The sequence below is a fragment of the Pan paniscus genome, chromosome 3 (assembly GCF_029289425.2).
Source record: "Pan paniscus chromosome 3, NHGRI_mPanPan1-v2.0_pri, whole genome shotgun sequence".
Taxonomy (NCBI): Eukaryota; Metazoa; Chordata; class Mammalia; order Primates; family Hominidae; genus Pan; species Pan paniscus.
Genome location: NC_073252.2, coordinates 75,572,247 through 75,587,616, shown reverse-complemented (window position 1 = coordinate 75,587,616; position 15,370 = coordinate 75,572,247). Strand labels below are relative to the sequence as shown.

Sequence of the window (15,370 nt, the reverse complement as noted above, 5' to 3'; positions counted from 1 at the left end):
GTGAATGAATGAATGAAGGAGTAAATGAATAGATGGAAACCCACAAAAATGAAGAGAATGGAAACCCAGGAATAGAGTGTGATTCCATATGCCTGTTATTTTTGCTTCACATTAATTCTCAGATATTCTCTGCTGGGATCTTGGCTGACATGCATTTGCTGGAGTTGACTGGATTATATAATTGCTGTTTTCTGTCTCTGCTGTGATTATGACTGAAACAGTGGATACATTTACGGTGCTACATAAATAATAATTATTTTAATTATGGTTTGACCTGTACAACATATTCTAGCAACGTAGCTGACTGTGCATTTGTGTATGTGCTCCCTTGAGAGTCCTGGAGAAGACTCCTATTATGAGGGTACAAAGGAATCTCCCCTCTATGCACATGGTAATTTTACAATTATAACATGGAGAATTACAATACCACTGTAATTATAGCAAGTTTTCAGAACAAAATGGCTTTGAAATAATATATAATCTAACTGTATTGTACATATGTAGTATAAAATTTAACAATATTTTATTTTTGGTGCCAGGAAAAATGGATGTATGGCCATTTCTCCGGCTTCCTATAAGAGTACAAAAGTGACTTGTAAATTTTAAGTGAGACTTAAGAACATGATTTGTGTAACATGCTTAACTAAGTGCCCAGCATGTAGTAAGTGCTCAGTAAGTATTAGGTAACTGAACTTAACTAACAACAATGATAAAAAAAAAAATCGGTATCATTTGGTCATAGTGTATCTAAGTAAGCATTTGATATAAATGATGGTGTCTCTGCATTTTAAAAATGATCCTAGGGAACTCAGATTTGGTCCACATGCCACCTGTAGGCCCTCACCAATTCAGTGAACTTTTTTTTTTATCCCACTTGTAGTGCATAGGGGACCATGCTAGACACTGGAGGGGTTGAAGAATGGTTTAGGCCCATGGAGCCCATGGGTAGGACACAAAGATAAATATGATAATAACTGCTGCTATGAAACTGACAATGTAGTGAAACAGACAAGACACTCATGGAATAATAGAATTCTCACTGAGCACTTACTACATGTCAGGCAGTGCTCTATGATTTTACTCATGAAAAATCATTTAATCTTCACAGAGACGAGGAAACGGAGGCATAGAGAGTTAAATAGGGTGTTACAGATAAGCAGCAGTTGAGATTCCAACTCAGGCTGTCTGATCAGAGTCTACACTCTTGGCTGCTATATTATGTTTTCCCCTTTACACCTCACACCTTTAGTGTGCAAATAGCAGTTATATAAATATAATTTGCAGAGAGGGGTAAGAGAACTACTGTGGGTACATTACAGCCAAGATATTGGGACTACTTCTGCAAGGAGTGAGATTGAGTAAGAAAGAACAGCTGCCTAGAGGTTTTGACTGACACTCCCCATTTCCACCAAGTCTGGGGTAGACTACTCCTATGGGATCCCACAACAACTATAATTACCCCTATTGGAGCCCTAAGTACATTTTACTGCAATTGCCTGTTTATCTGTCTCTTGGCCATTAAATATATAAGCTCTTTGACCTGCTTGGACATATTTGTATCCTGAGCATCCAGGAGACCCTCAAGAGTTCACTGAGGGCTGGGCAGAGTGGCTTGCACCTGTAATCCCAGCACTTTGGGCGGCCCGGGCGAGAGGACCTCAAGCCCAGAAGGTTGAGGCTGCAGTGAGATATGATCATGCCACTGCACTCCAGCCTGGATGACAGAATGAGACCCTGTCTGTTAAAAGAAAAAACTTTACTGATATGAACTGTCACCATTTTTTTCCCTGAAATTAGATGTTTTACACAATAAAATGAATACATTTAATTTAAAAGACCAGACGCCTTGCAGAAATGCTCATTTATATAGTGCTAAGATTTGTTGAGCATGTAGCTCAGGATTTGAAACAGTTTTGTGGCTAAAAATCAGTAGGATTACTGGAGCCAAAGTAAACCTTCTAAATGCATATGTCATGGAGGATGAATGTTTCCCAATTATCTGGAAAGTTAATATGGCATTTTAAATGAAATAACAATAAATCCTGCTCCTGCTCTCATTGGAATGCTCTGTGCTTTTCTATTCTATTCACACATAAAGCATGTTCAGCCTTTCCAGTCCAGTAGGAAATATATAGCCATGGTTGTCAGACAGGTGCTATTTAATTGAGTAGACAATAGAGGGAAACCAGGTTCACACAAGAGAGGATGACCATATTTCAGAAATGAACAAAATTAACAATTTATGATAATTAATGTATTCTCAAATTCCTTCCAAGGAATGCTATTTTTCATGTTATCAAATTCTGTCTCCATTGTTATTGAAATGTTAGAATATTAGAAGCATATTCTTTCTCACACCAAAGTTACTGGCTTCAGGATCTGAGCCAGCTGATTTCTATGGGCACTCTCTCCTGGAAAACATTAGGGTGCTTTTTGGAGACATGGAGGGCTGTGTGTTTATTTTTAAAAATTCATTTCCTAGGCCAGGTGTGGTGGCTCACACCTGGAATCCCAGCACTTTGGGAGGCTGAGGCGAGTTGATCATCTGAGGTCAGGAGTTCGAGACCAGCCTGGCCAATATCATGAAACCCTGTGTCTACTAAAAAATACAAAAAAATAGCTTTGTGTGGTGGTGCACACCTGTAATCCCAGTTACCTGGGAGGCTGAGGTAGGAGAATCCCTTGAACTCGGGAAGTGGAGGTTACAGTGAGCCGAGATCGCACCACTACACTCCAGCCCTAGCAATAGCATTAAGACTCTGGCTAAAACAAACAAACAAACAAACAAAAAATATATTTCCTAGAAGACCCAAACCCTCCCCCAGGATTTAAGCCATACTCTGCTTCTTCAAGAGCCCTCTTTGGGTTCCCCCTGATGCTTTTTTCTCGGGGCTCCTGGCTCACAGACAAGCTCTAAGCTGCCTGCCTGTCTATGCATTGCTTGGTCTGCCACTCAGGCCCTTACCATGTCCACTTTTGGCCATGTTTTTCGTGCATCTTCAGTGAGTGTCAAAACTCCATCCCCAAAGGTGATATTTGACATTACTTTGGCTGGGCACGGTGGCTCACACCTGTAATCCCAGCACTTTAGGAAGCTGAGGAGGAAGGATCCCCTGAGGCAAGGAGTTTGAGACCAGCCTGGACAACACAGTGAGACTCCCGTTTCTACAAAAAAAAAAATATAATAATAATAATTAGCTGGGCATGATGGTTCGTGCCCATAGTCTCAACTACTAGGGAAGCTAAGGCAAGAGGATCGCTTGAGCCCAGGAGGTCAAGGTTGCAGCAAGCCATGATCACACCACTGCACTCCAGCTTGGGCGACAGAGCAAGACCCTATCTCAAAAAAAAAAAGAAAGAAAGAAAGAAAAAAATATATATATATTACACATTGTCTGAAATAGACTGGATTCATTCATTCATTCCTTCAAAAAACATTTGATGAATGCCCAGTATATGCCAAGCACTGTCTGGCAGGCACAGGCACTAGAGTGGCTTATGAAGTAGTGAGGCTCCTTGTTTTCATGAACTTTATACTCTAAAGAGAGGAACAAACAAAAAAACCAAGCAGATGAGTATGTACCTATAAACTGTGATCAGTGCCATGTGGTAGCCCTATGATGAGAATAAGAACAGGAAGGAGGGGTCAGGGACTTCCTTCCTAAGGACAGACATTAAATCTGAGATAGGAGGGGTAGGGAGGAAGGCTAGCAAAAGGGTGGGAGAGAAGGTGAATGGAGAAAAGTTTTCCAGGCAGAGGAAAGCAGTGTGCAGATCCAGAGCTGGGAAAGAGCTTGATGGATTTTAAGAAGGAAAAGACCATTGTAGAAAGGAAAAAGAGTGGTATGAGATGACATTGGAGAAGGTAGGCAGAGCCACATTTAGGTGTCTGGGTTTTGTTTTAAATTCAATGGGAAGCCATCGAAGGCCACTAAGTAGGAAGTGACACTAATCAGATTTACGAAAGAGCACACTGCCAATGAGAATGGCTAAGATTAAAAAGACATCAAATGTTGGCAAAAATACAGAGCAAATGCAACATTCATGTCTTTCCAGTAAGAGTATAAATTGGTATAAGTACTTGGGAAATTGGCAATATCTACTTAAGTATGCATATCCCATGCCCATCAATTTCATTCCTAGGTATATTTCAACAGAAATGCATACATACACTCACCAGAAGAAAGGCATGAGAATACTCATAGCAATATTATTCATAATAGTCAAAAACTACTTGAAAATTACTCAAGTATCCATCAACAGTAGAATGGGTAAATAAATTGTGGTAAATTCATACAATGAAATACTTCCCAGGAATAAGACTAAACAATCTACAACTACAAGCAACAACATGGATGAATTGCATCAACAAAATGTTGAATAAAAGATGCCAGGTACAGAAGAGGATGCATGGGATGATTCTACTTACATAAAGTTTTAAAGCAGGAAAAACCAATCTTATGGTGTTGGAAGTTAAGATAGTGGTTCCCCAACCCAAATGCTCATCAGTGACAGACCGAATAAAGAAAATGTGGCACATATACACCATGGAATACTATGCAGCCATAAAAAATGGTGAGTTCATGTCCTTTGCAGGGACATGGATGAAGTTGGAAACCATCATTCTCAGCAAACTAACACAGTAATAGAAAGCCAAACACCACATGTTCTCACTCATAAGTGGGAGTTGAACAATGGGAACACATGGACACAAGGAGGGGAACATTACATACCAAGGTCTGTTGGGGTCTGGGGGGCTAGGGGAGGGATAGCATTAGGAGAAATACCCAATGTAGATGACGGGATGATGGCTGCAGCAAACCACCATGGCACGGGTATACCTATGTAACAAACCTGTGCATTCTGCACATGTATCCCAGAACTTAAAGTATAATAATCATAATAGTAAAAAGATAGTGGTTCCCTTGGAAGGAGGGAGTGTGGAAGGGGCGTGAGCGGATGTCTGGGATGCTGGTCATGTCTTATGTATTGATCTGGCATTGGTCACATGAGTATGCTCTTTTATGTAAAACCACTGAGTTATACAATATGGTTTGTGTTTCTTTGTATATAAGTTATATTTCAATAACATACATATAACTTGCATAAAAAATAAGACTTTATTATTATTATTATTTTTGAGATGGAGTTTCACTCTTATTGCCCAGGCTGGAGTGCAATGGCGCAATCTCGGCTCACTGCAACCTCCACCTACTGAGTTCAAGCAATACTTCTGCCTCAGCCTCCCGAGTAGCTGAAATTTCAGGTGTGCACCACCACGCCCAGATAATGTTTGTATTTGTAGTAGAGACAGGGTTTCAACACGTTGGTCAGGCTGGCCTTGAACTCCTGACCTCAGGTGATCCATCTACCTCAGCCTCCCAAACTGCTGGGATTATAGGCATGAGCCACCACACCTGGCCAAAAATAAGACTTTATGTTTTAATAAGGGTACCCCCTGATTGCTGTGTGGAGAATGAATTGCCAAAGGCAGGAGTTGATGTAGGTAAGCAATTGGAAGGTGATTCCTTGAGAGAGGAACCTCTTGAGATTAGGTGGACGCCGTGGAGCAACAGAGGAGTGGACAGATTTGAGAGACTCTTAGAAAGCAAAAATCAATAAAACTCACTATTGGCGAGGCACGGTGGCTCACGCCTATAGTCCCAGCACTTTGGGAGACCAAGGCAGGTGGATTGCTTGAGGTCAGGAGTTTGAGACCAGCCTGACCAACGTGGTGAAACCCAGTCTCTACTAAAAATATAAAAATTAGCCAGGCATGGTGGTGCACGCCTGTAATCCCAGCTACTCGGGAGACTGAGGCAGGAGAATTGCTTGAAGCCAGGAGGTGGCAGTTGCAATGAGCCAAGATCCTGCCATTGCACTCAAGCCTGGCCCACAGAGTGAGAATCCGTCTCACACAAAAAATTAAAAATTAAGGCCAGGCGTGGTGGCTCACATCTCTAATCCCAGCACTTTGGGAGGCCGAGGTGGGCGGATCATGAGGTCAGGAGATCGAGACCATCCTGGCTAACACGGTGAAACCCCGTCTCTACTAAAAAATACAAAAAATTAGCCAGGTGTGGTGGTGGACGCCTGTAGTCTCAGCTACTCGGGAGGCTGAGGCAGGAGAATGGCGTGAACCTGGGAGGCGGAGCTTGCAGTGAGCCAAGATCACACCACTGCACTCCAGCCTGGGCGACAGAGCGAGACTCTGTCTCAAAAAAAAAAAAAAAAAAATTAAAAATTCAAAAAAAATTAAAGTGGCCGGGCACGGTGGCTCACGCCTGTAATCCCAGCACTTTGGGAGGCCGAGATGGGCAGATCACGAGGTCAGGAGATCGAGACCAACCTGGCTAACACGGTGAAACCCCGTCTCTACTAAAAATAGAAAAAATTAGCCGGGCGTGGTGGCGGGCGCCTGTAGTCCCAGCTATTTGGGAGGCTGAGGCAGGAGAATGGTGTGAACTCGGGAGGCAGAGCTTGCAGTGAGCAGAGATCATGGCACTGAGCTCCAGCCTGGGCGACAGACCAAGACTCCATCTCAAAAAAAAAAAAAAAAAAAAATTAAAGCTTGCTATTGGCCTGAATGGGAGGTAAGAGAAAAGGAAGAAGAAAGTAAACTACTAGATCTGGGGTCTGGGTTACTGAATGGTGGTGTTATCATTTGAGATGGGAAAGTCTAGGGGAGAATCAAGCTTGGGTAAAAATCTACAGTTCAGGACTCAAGGCTTCCCATCATGTCTATTGGTGCAAGGCTGATTTTAGAGGAAATGGAGAAAATCAAAATGGCTCAGAACACCTATAGCTTTGCCAGCTTTGACAAGGACTCTCTGGACAAAAAGAGGGAACATTCACATTCTAAAGAATTTTCTTCCCAGGATTTCACAGTCTCTCCTCCAACTCTTCTCCACTCCTTTAGCTCTGGATCTGACAAGCAAACTCCTGCCACCAGAAAAGTGGTGAGGATATCCTTGCATTCCTCTCTCTGCCAGAAAGTGGAAAATTCCCATGTCTTCTTTTTAGGTCAGAGAGTGTTGCAATTAAAGAAAAGACTTTTCCTAGGATAAGAAGGAAAGGAAACAAAAGTACCAACCAGAGAAAACAAAGTGGAAGGAAAACGAAAAGTGTTTTCTGAGCTGCCGGGGTTCTGACCCAAACAACACAATGTTGAAAGAGCTGCGATGCTGGAGCTGCAGGGTGCAGGCGGGGGTGTCCAGGGCAAGGCAGGAGAGGGCGTCGGGGATCCTATATTATATGGTAGGCATGGTAGGTTCTGCAGAGGATTCCGGCACTCAAGCTTATAGTCATTGAACAACTTTGAATAACACAGTGTGGTCTGCATTTCAGAAGGATCCTTATGGTAGGATTGTGGGGGGTGAGGAGAAGAGGTGAAGATTGGAGTTGGGAGATGCAGTTAGGAGGCTGTGACCATAGTCTGGACAAGAGAAGGCAAGGACTTGAACTAAGGCCCTGGAGGCAAGAAGGAATGAAAGAAAGACTTGGTGCCAAGAATGATTTGGGAGGTCAATCTGGAGATTTCCCAGTTTAGGGAACTGGGCAGATTCTGATGGGGAGGGGGATGGGCTAGTCAAGGACAACATCCAAGCTGAAGGGACCCTTGGAACTGTGACATCAACAACAGATAATACAGGACAAGAAGGAGGTTTACAGGAGCTTGAATAGGATTTGTTGACTCCTATAATCTGGTAAGAGCCTAAATCCTGTTTCTGCAAAAGTCGTCATTGTTCTGGTCAATCGATGCCCCACCCAGGCACTGAGTCACTGGTTCCATGCATTTGTTCATATGCTAATTTGTTCATAAAGTTCTGGGAAATTACTTTCTATTTCTTATCTCCTTGCTGTTTCTTCCTGGTCACCAAATACTCAGCCTCGCACGTAGAAGGAACTGTATCCAAATTACCTTTTGAATTTAGTGGCTTTTATACAGTGTGAACCATAATGCTAGGAAAAGGACACAGGAGGCCAGGCGTGGTGGCTCACGCCTGTAATCCCAGCACTTTGGGAAGTGGAGGCCAGCAGATTGCTTGAGCTCAGGAGCTAGAGACCAGCTTGGGCAACATGGCCAGACCCCATGTCTACAAAAAATACAAAAATTAGCCAGGTATAGTGGCACATGCCTTTGGTCCCAACTACCCAAGAGGCTGAGGTTAGAGGATCGCTTGAGCCCGGGGGTTGAGGCTGCAGTAAACTGTGACTGCGCCACTGCACTCCAGCCTGGGTGACAGAGCGATACCTTGTCTCAAAAAGAAAAAAAAAGACAAAGGAACACTAAAGTCCACCCCATTTAGATGAGAGGAGAAAAAGAATGTTTTCCTTTGAGTTCTTTGGTTAGCAACTCTGTCCCCATTATGTGCACATAAGTTATTTCAAATGGCAAAGAGCACAATGATGTTTGAGATATCATTGCTGGGAGCCAGGAGGGTCCCTGTTCTTTCCTTATCTGAGTATGACAGTAGCTTGAGTAAATCAGTGACCTCTCCTACTCAGATTCTTTTTTTTTTTTTTTTTTTTTGGAGACAGAGTCTTGCTCCATCACCAGGCTGGAGTACAGTGGTGCCATCTGGGCTCACTGCAACCTCTGCCTCCCAGGTTCAAGAGATTCTCATGCCTCAGCCTCTTGAGTAGCTGGGATTACAGGTGGACACCGCCATGCCAGGCTAATTTTTTTTTAAATTTTAGTAGAGACGGGGTTTCACCATGTTGGCCAGGCTGATCTTGAACTCCTGGCTTCAAGTGATCTGCCCACCTCAGCCTCCCAAAGTGCTGGGACCACAGGTATGAGCCAGTATGCCTGACCTACTCAGTTTCTGTGTGCAAATGGTGATAGAATGCTGCCCTTTCTTTCCGTGGCTGTGAGGAGCATCAAATAAGCTCATATATTCAGATATGCTTTGGAAGGAGTAAAATGGCATTGGAAATACCGGGCCATATAAAATGGAATAGCAAAACTAAACTGAAAGGAAATGACCTGTATACTTCTATTGGTCCATCTGGATTTTGGAAGTATCAGGGTAATTGAAATATTTATTTTTCATTCAACCTTCAGGTAAAATGTAGACCCAGCTGGTGTTTATCCTCTAGGTGGTGTGTGTGATTGCACGTGTGACACAAGGATGAGCTATTTGTCACACAGCTTTAGAATGAAACTTGAAAAGGTCACAGAGAGGGCTGTGAATTTTAAGCCGTGCTCCAAGAGGGAGTACTAAGCAGCACCTATCAGAAAAGCTCTTCCTTTGTCCTCCAGGTGGGGTGAAGAGGGAACTCTTGAATCTCCAATGCCACTTTCTCAGGTTCTATTGGTGGCTTTAGTGAAAGCAAACAGGACTCAGACAGGCAGATAAGATAACCACTATCTGAAGTGTGAGCCTGCAGTTTTAAATTGCCTTTTATTTGGAAATACCTTCAATCTCATTTGGATGCTAAGGGAAAAACTTAAATCTATCACACACAGCCCTAGACAACTTCTTTATTAAATGTGCCGAATAAAGATTTGATGCGAACTTCTATGGCAATAAACTAGGTTCATGGGTGGGTATTAGGTTAAACCAAATGAATCGCTGACATTCAAGGGATTTTTGGCTGCAACAGTTACACAGGCCAGAACTGCCTAATCTAATCCAGGTTCTGTCACTGGCAAATTCGAATCACCTACAGGAATCTTTGACAGAATTTATATTAGTAATTCCTTACTTTTTGTGTGTGTGATAGTCTGGTGTGTCTCTAATTATCTCAAAATGTATTGAAGTATATCTTAAATCAAGTTTACTTTCATGTATCTTTACAAATAAAAATATGTCATTGCACTCTTATTTAGTACAATACGTGTTAGAGAATGAACACAAAGCTTGGAAATCATCACAATCATGCCTGAATTTGACCAGAATAGAGACAGGCATTAAATCTGAATTATCAATATTGTGTGTGTGTGTGTGTGTGTGTGTGTGTGTGTGGTGCTACTGGTGTCTGTAGCAACATAACTCAACCACAAATACATGAATCTTGTAGTTGGATAAATCATTTTGGTTCAGCCAACCTTTATTTTCTCAAGTGAACAAAATGCAGCTTCCCTCAATAATATCAGGTTTTTCACAGGGCTGCCATATGATATTATTTGATAATAAATATTTTCTATAATGCATGCTTGTTTTAGAATGTTATTTTTATGGAAGAGCCTCAGAAAGTTAAATCTTTTAATTCCCCAACGAAGGCTAGTCTGTCAAAATACTGTTTTTGTGATAATAAATGCAAAACCTACTATGCCATTTCTTACCAGCAGCCAAGATTTTTTTTTTTTTTTTTAATGTTTGAGAATTTCAGCAGTTGATGCAAAGTGGACATTATCAGCCACGGATCTATGTTACAGGAGCCAATTTTAGACATTTTAATTTGAGTGGAATTTAAGTTCAGCTCCTCCCTTATCTCTTTGAAGTTGCTGGGGCCCTGTTGCATTTTAAATCTACTCAAAAGTGCCCATAGGAGCAAGACTCACCAGTCGCAGCCACTGATGGAGTTCATGGCCACCCCTCTCCCTGCTCCTGTCCGTATGCCTTTGTTCATGCAGTTCCCTCTAGAAGAAACACACCTCTGGTCGTTCTTCTCTCTCTCTCTTTTTTTTTGAGACGGAGTCTCACTCTGTCGCCCAGTCTGGAGTGCAGTGAAACGATCTCGGCTCACTGCAACTTCCATCTCCCAGGTTCAAGCGATTCTTGTGCCTCAGCCTCCCAAGTAGCTGGGACTACAGGCATGCGACACCACACCCGGCTAATTTTTATATATTTAGTAGAGACGGGGTTTCTGCATGTTGGCCAGGCTGGTCTCGAACTCCTTGCCTCAAGTGATTCGCCTGCCTCGGCCTCCCAAAGTGCTGGCAATACACATGTGAGCCACCGCGCCCGGCCTGTTCTTCTTACTTTTTTTTTTTTTTTTTAAATGAGACACAGTCTCCCTCTGTCGCCAGGCTGGAATGCTGTGGCTCGATCTCTGCTCACTGCAACCTCTGACTCCCTGGTTCAAGCGATTCTCCTGCCTCAGCTTCCCAAGTAGCTGGTATTACAGGCATGCGCTAGCATGTCCAGCTAATTTTTGTATTTTTAATAGAGACGGGGTTTCACCATGTTAGCCAGGATGGTCTCGAACTCCTGACCTCGTGATCCGCCCACCTCGGCCTCGCAAAGTGCTGGGATAACAGGCGTGAGCCACCGCGCCTGGCCCGGTTCTTCTTACTCTTAAAGACAGCTCAGACAGCAGCCCAAGAAGCCCCCCGCCCCACCCCCCAAATCTCTTAGTTTGGGTAAAGCGCCCCGATTCCGTGTGGTCATGGCTTTATATTTGTCCCTCTTCCTGTTCAAATAACTTGTGCGCCTATATAGGGCCTGGCCCGCGGTGGAATGGACGCGGCTGCAGCTGGAATCGCATCACTCCCTCCTCCCCTCCCCCAGCACTGACATACGATCCCCAGTGTCCTGAGGATGACTCCAAACAGCGTCGGACCTTCAAGTGGAACCTCAGGCTTGTTAAGGAGTGGCCTGGAACTGCACCAGATTTTAGGGGTGCCTGGGGAGGCTTAGAGATGGGAGACGCCCTGACTTGGTTCCTTTCCAGAACATTTGGGAACACTTGGCTTGGTTTCAGTCACCAAATGCGGACTCGCCCAGGGTGGACTTAGTTCTGAGGTGGCCTCTTGCTCCCTCTAGTGGTTTAGAAATCACTGCAGGCGGGTCAAAGACGGGTCTGGTTTTTCTCCGAGGAGGAATCCGCATTAACCATTTAGACATCTATTGCGCAGTGAAGTCAATTCATGACTACGTTTTTGAGCAATCCAATAATTAACCAAATGCACACACAATAAGGACTTTGGACCGTCTTGTGGATCCTTGGAGGACCTTGGGTTCATTTTATAATGCAAACCTAACAGGCTGTAAGTACCCAAGGGATAATTGAAAATATGCTTTAATCAAAGGCAATCACCCTGTCATTGTCAGCCTGTGAAACATTAGCTCGTGGAGCGGGATGAGAGCACGCAGTTCTCTTATCGCTCCAAGATAACTCCACCAGGATGACAGAAAAGCATCAGATTTGGAGATGTCACCAGTCTGGAGTCTCAGTTACATTCAAATTTCATGATAGCCTATCCTTGGGGAACTGAATTGTCTCTTTTGAACAAAGACAATTTCTTAGTTGAGTGAGTTCAGTCGTTTTTTGATTCAATATCAGATCATTACAGTTCCTTTGGGACATAAAAACTATCGTTTCCAGAGACAGAGGAGTGTACTTTGCTATGTTTGTACCTGCCCTACACACAAACTTCTTATGCAACATACATTTTCTGAATGACTTAAAAATAATAGCTGAATATGGCATCTTTCTTCAGAATTGCACGAAGCTTTAAATATCACCTACTGTGGGGTGCAGCGGTGCATGCCTGTAATCCCAGCACTGGTAAGGCTATAATGGGAGAATTAGGCTTGATTTTCGGAGTTTGAAACCAGCCTGGGCAACATAGGGAGACACTGTTTCAATTATAAATAAATAAATATCACCTCCTCAGAGAAGATTTCCTGAGGCACCAGACCAGCTTGGGCTTCCCACAGTGACGATGGCCTCCCACAGCACTGGGTGACCACAGAGCACTAGTCACGCCTGCCATTTAATGAGGGCCTGGTTTGTTTTCCGTCTGTCTCCTCTGTCCAAAGCTGAGCTCCATGGTTGGTTGTTTGTCCATGACAGCATGCCAGAGTCTAGCACAGTGCCTGGTATAAGAGGTGCTGAATAAATATTTGTCAACTGATACAATCTAGGGGGGTAAATGCTGAGGAGACAGACAGCAGAGGAGAGCTGGTGCTGTTTTTTGTTTTTTGTTTTTTGTTTTTTTTTGAGACAGGGTCTCACTCTGTCACCCAGGCTGAAGTGCAGTGGTGCCATCTCGGCTCATTGCAACCTCTGCTTCCCAGGCTCAAGCGATTCTCCTGCCTCAGGCTCCCAAATAGCTGGGATTGCAGGGGGTCACCACCACACCTGGCTAATTTTTGTATTTTTAGTAGAGACGGAGTTTCACCATGTTGGTCAGGCTGGTCTCGAACTCCTGACCTCAGGTAATCCACCCGCCTCAGCCTCCCAAAGTGCTAGGATTACAGGCATGAGCTACCGTGCCTGGCCTGATTCTTATCTTAGGGCTGTGAGGGAACCCTTCATTCAGATTATGAGCAGAAAAAAATACCTGATTAAAGACTCAGGAATAGTGAGGTGAAGGGCTGAGATTAGCACCCAGGTGGCCAGTGCACATCTGTAACCACAGTGCAGCGAAGAGGAGAGAAGCCCAGAATTCTCCCACTCAGATCCCAAGTCAAGCAGGAATCACCATCTCCTGGCTCGTGGAGCTGCATTTCTTTGTCAACGGCCTGATGGAAACTGGCCTAAGCTCTGGGGGATGGTTTACCAGCAGGACTGTCCTATTATCTTAATATGTGTGGGATGTTTACCTTAACAAAGGCATTTTTTTTTTTTTAAACAGGCTGGAGTGCAGTGACATGATCTCAGCTCACTGCAACCTCAGCCTCTCAGACTCAAGAGATCCTCCTACCTCAGCCTCCCGAGTAGCAGAGATGGCAGGTACATGCCACCACACTTAGCTAATTTCTCTACTTGTAGGTGAAATGGGGTTTCACCATGTTGGCCAGGGTGGTCTCGAACTCCTGACCTCAAGTGATCCACCCTCCTTGGCCTCCTAAAGTACTGGAATTACAGGTGTGAGCCACCATGCCTGGCCTCTAAAGGCATATTTTTAAAGCACTGAAAATTAAACAGTAACAAAATACCTGGAAGCTCTGGAGGCAACAAAGACAGAAGGCCAAAAGTGTGCAGACTGTAAGAATAGAATACAGAGTAAGGGTAAGACTATAAAGAGGAATGAGAATATGAGGCCAGGAGAAAAGATACGGAAAAGAGAACGAATGTGTTCCTTCTTGTGTGTCCTTCAGCTTTCCTTCTGTATCACTGACTATCCAAAGAAAAATTTAGTTAAACAGGCAGCAAGTATGAATTGAATGCTGGGAAAGACACACATACATTTAAAATCCCACAGGAAAATTATAAATGTGAATAGGTCAGCAGAGAGGCACCCAGCCTTGGTAGGCCTCCTGGGATGTTATGTAGCTGGGTGTGTGTTTTCAGCCCTGCTATACCCCAGATTTCATTTTTGAGTGAGGGTGATTGTATTTGGAGTTAGAATGAGTAAACCATTTTTGACTTTATTAGTTAGGATTGTTAAGGTTGGCTGTAAGTAATAGAAAAAAAAATCAAAATAAGTGGCTTAACAAGAGAGAGAGAAGGTAGAATTTTAGGCCAGGCACTGGCCTAAATTTGTGGCTCACACCTGTAATCCAAGCACTTTGGGAGGCCAACGCAGGAGCCCAGGAGGTCGAGGCTGCAGTGAACCATGATTTCACCAACGCACTCCAGCCTGGGCAACAAAGTGGAACCCGGTCTCAAAAAAAAAAAAAAAAAAAAAAAAGAGGCCGGGTGCAGTGGCTCACGCCTGTAATCCCAGCACTTTGGAAGGCCGAGGCGGGTGGATCACCTGAGGTTGGGTGTTCGAGACCAGCCTGACCAACGTGGAGAAATCCCGTCTCTACTAAAAATACAAAAAAAATTAGCTGGGCGTGGTGGTGCATGCCTGTAATCCCAGCTACTCGGGAGGCTGAGGCAGGAGAATTGCTGAACCTGGGAGGCGGAGGTTGCAGTGAGCCGAGATTGCGCCATTGCACTCCAGCTTGGGTGACAAGAGCAAAACTCCATCTCAAAAAAAAAAAAAAAAAAAAAAAAGAGACAATTTTCTCTCTGCTGGCATGGCCGACTCACAAGGGCATCTCAGAAAGACAAGAAGCCCAAGAGGTCAACCTGGAAGTTTAAATTGGACCTTACTCATCCAGCAGAAGATGGAATTTTTGATTCTGGAAATTTTGAACAATTTCTACGGGAGAAGGCTGGATATCTCAGGAATGTTGTTCACATTGAATGCTTCAAGAATAAAATCACAGTTCTTTCTGAGAAACAGTTTTCTAAAAGGTATTTGAAATACCTTACCAAGAAATACCTTAAGAAGAGCAGTCTTCATGATTGGCTTCGAGTGGTTGCATCTGACAGGAGACTTATGAACTTTGTTACTTCCAGATTAGTCAAGAAGATGAAGCAGAGTCGGAGGACTAGGCAAAGGCTTCCCCATAGGGCTTTGCTGATTAATAAAATAAATGAAGTATACGTGAGAAATACCAAGAAATTGGCTTTTAGTTTATCAGTGAATTAAAAAAAATGCACCCTTAAAAAAAAGAGAGACAATTTTATTTCTGTTACA

At 43.6% G+C, this 15,370-nt stretch overlaps 1 pseudogene; it reads left to right on the top strand.

Moving 5' to 3' along the window:
• Positions 1-893: 893 nt before the first annotated feature.
• On the top strand, positions 894-15,307 carry LOC134730318 (ribosomal protein eL22-like; annotated as a pseudogene).
• The last annotated feature ends 63 nt before the right edge of the window (positions 15,308-15,370 follow it).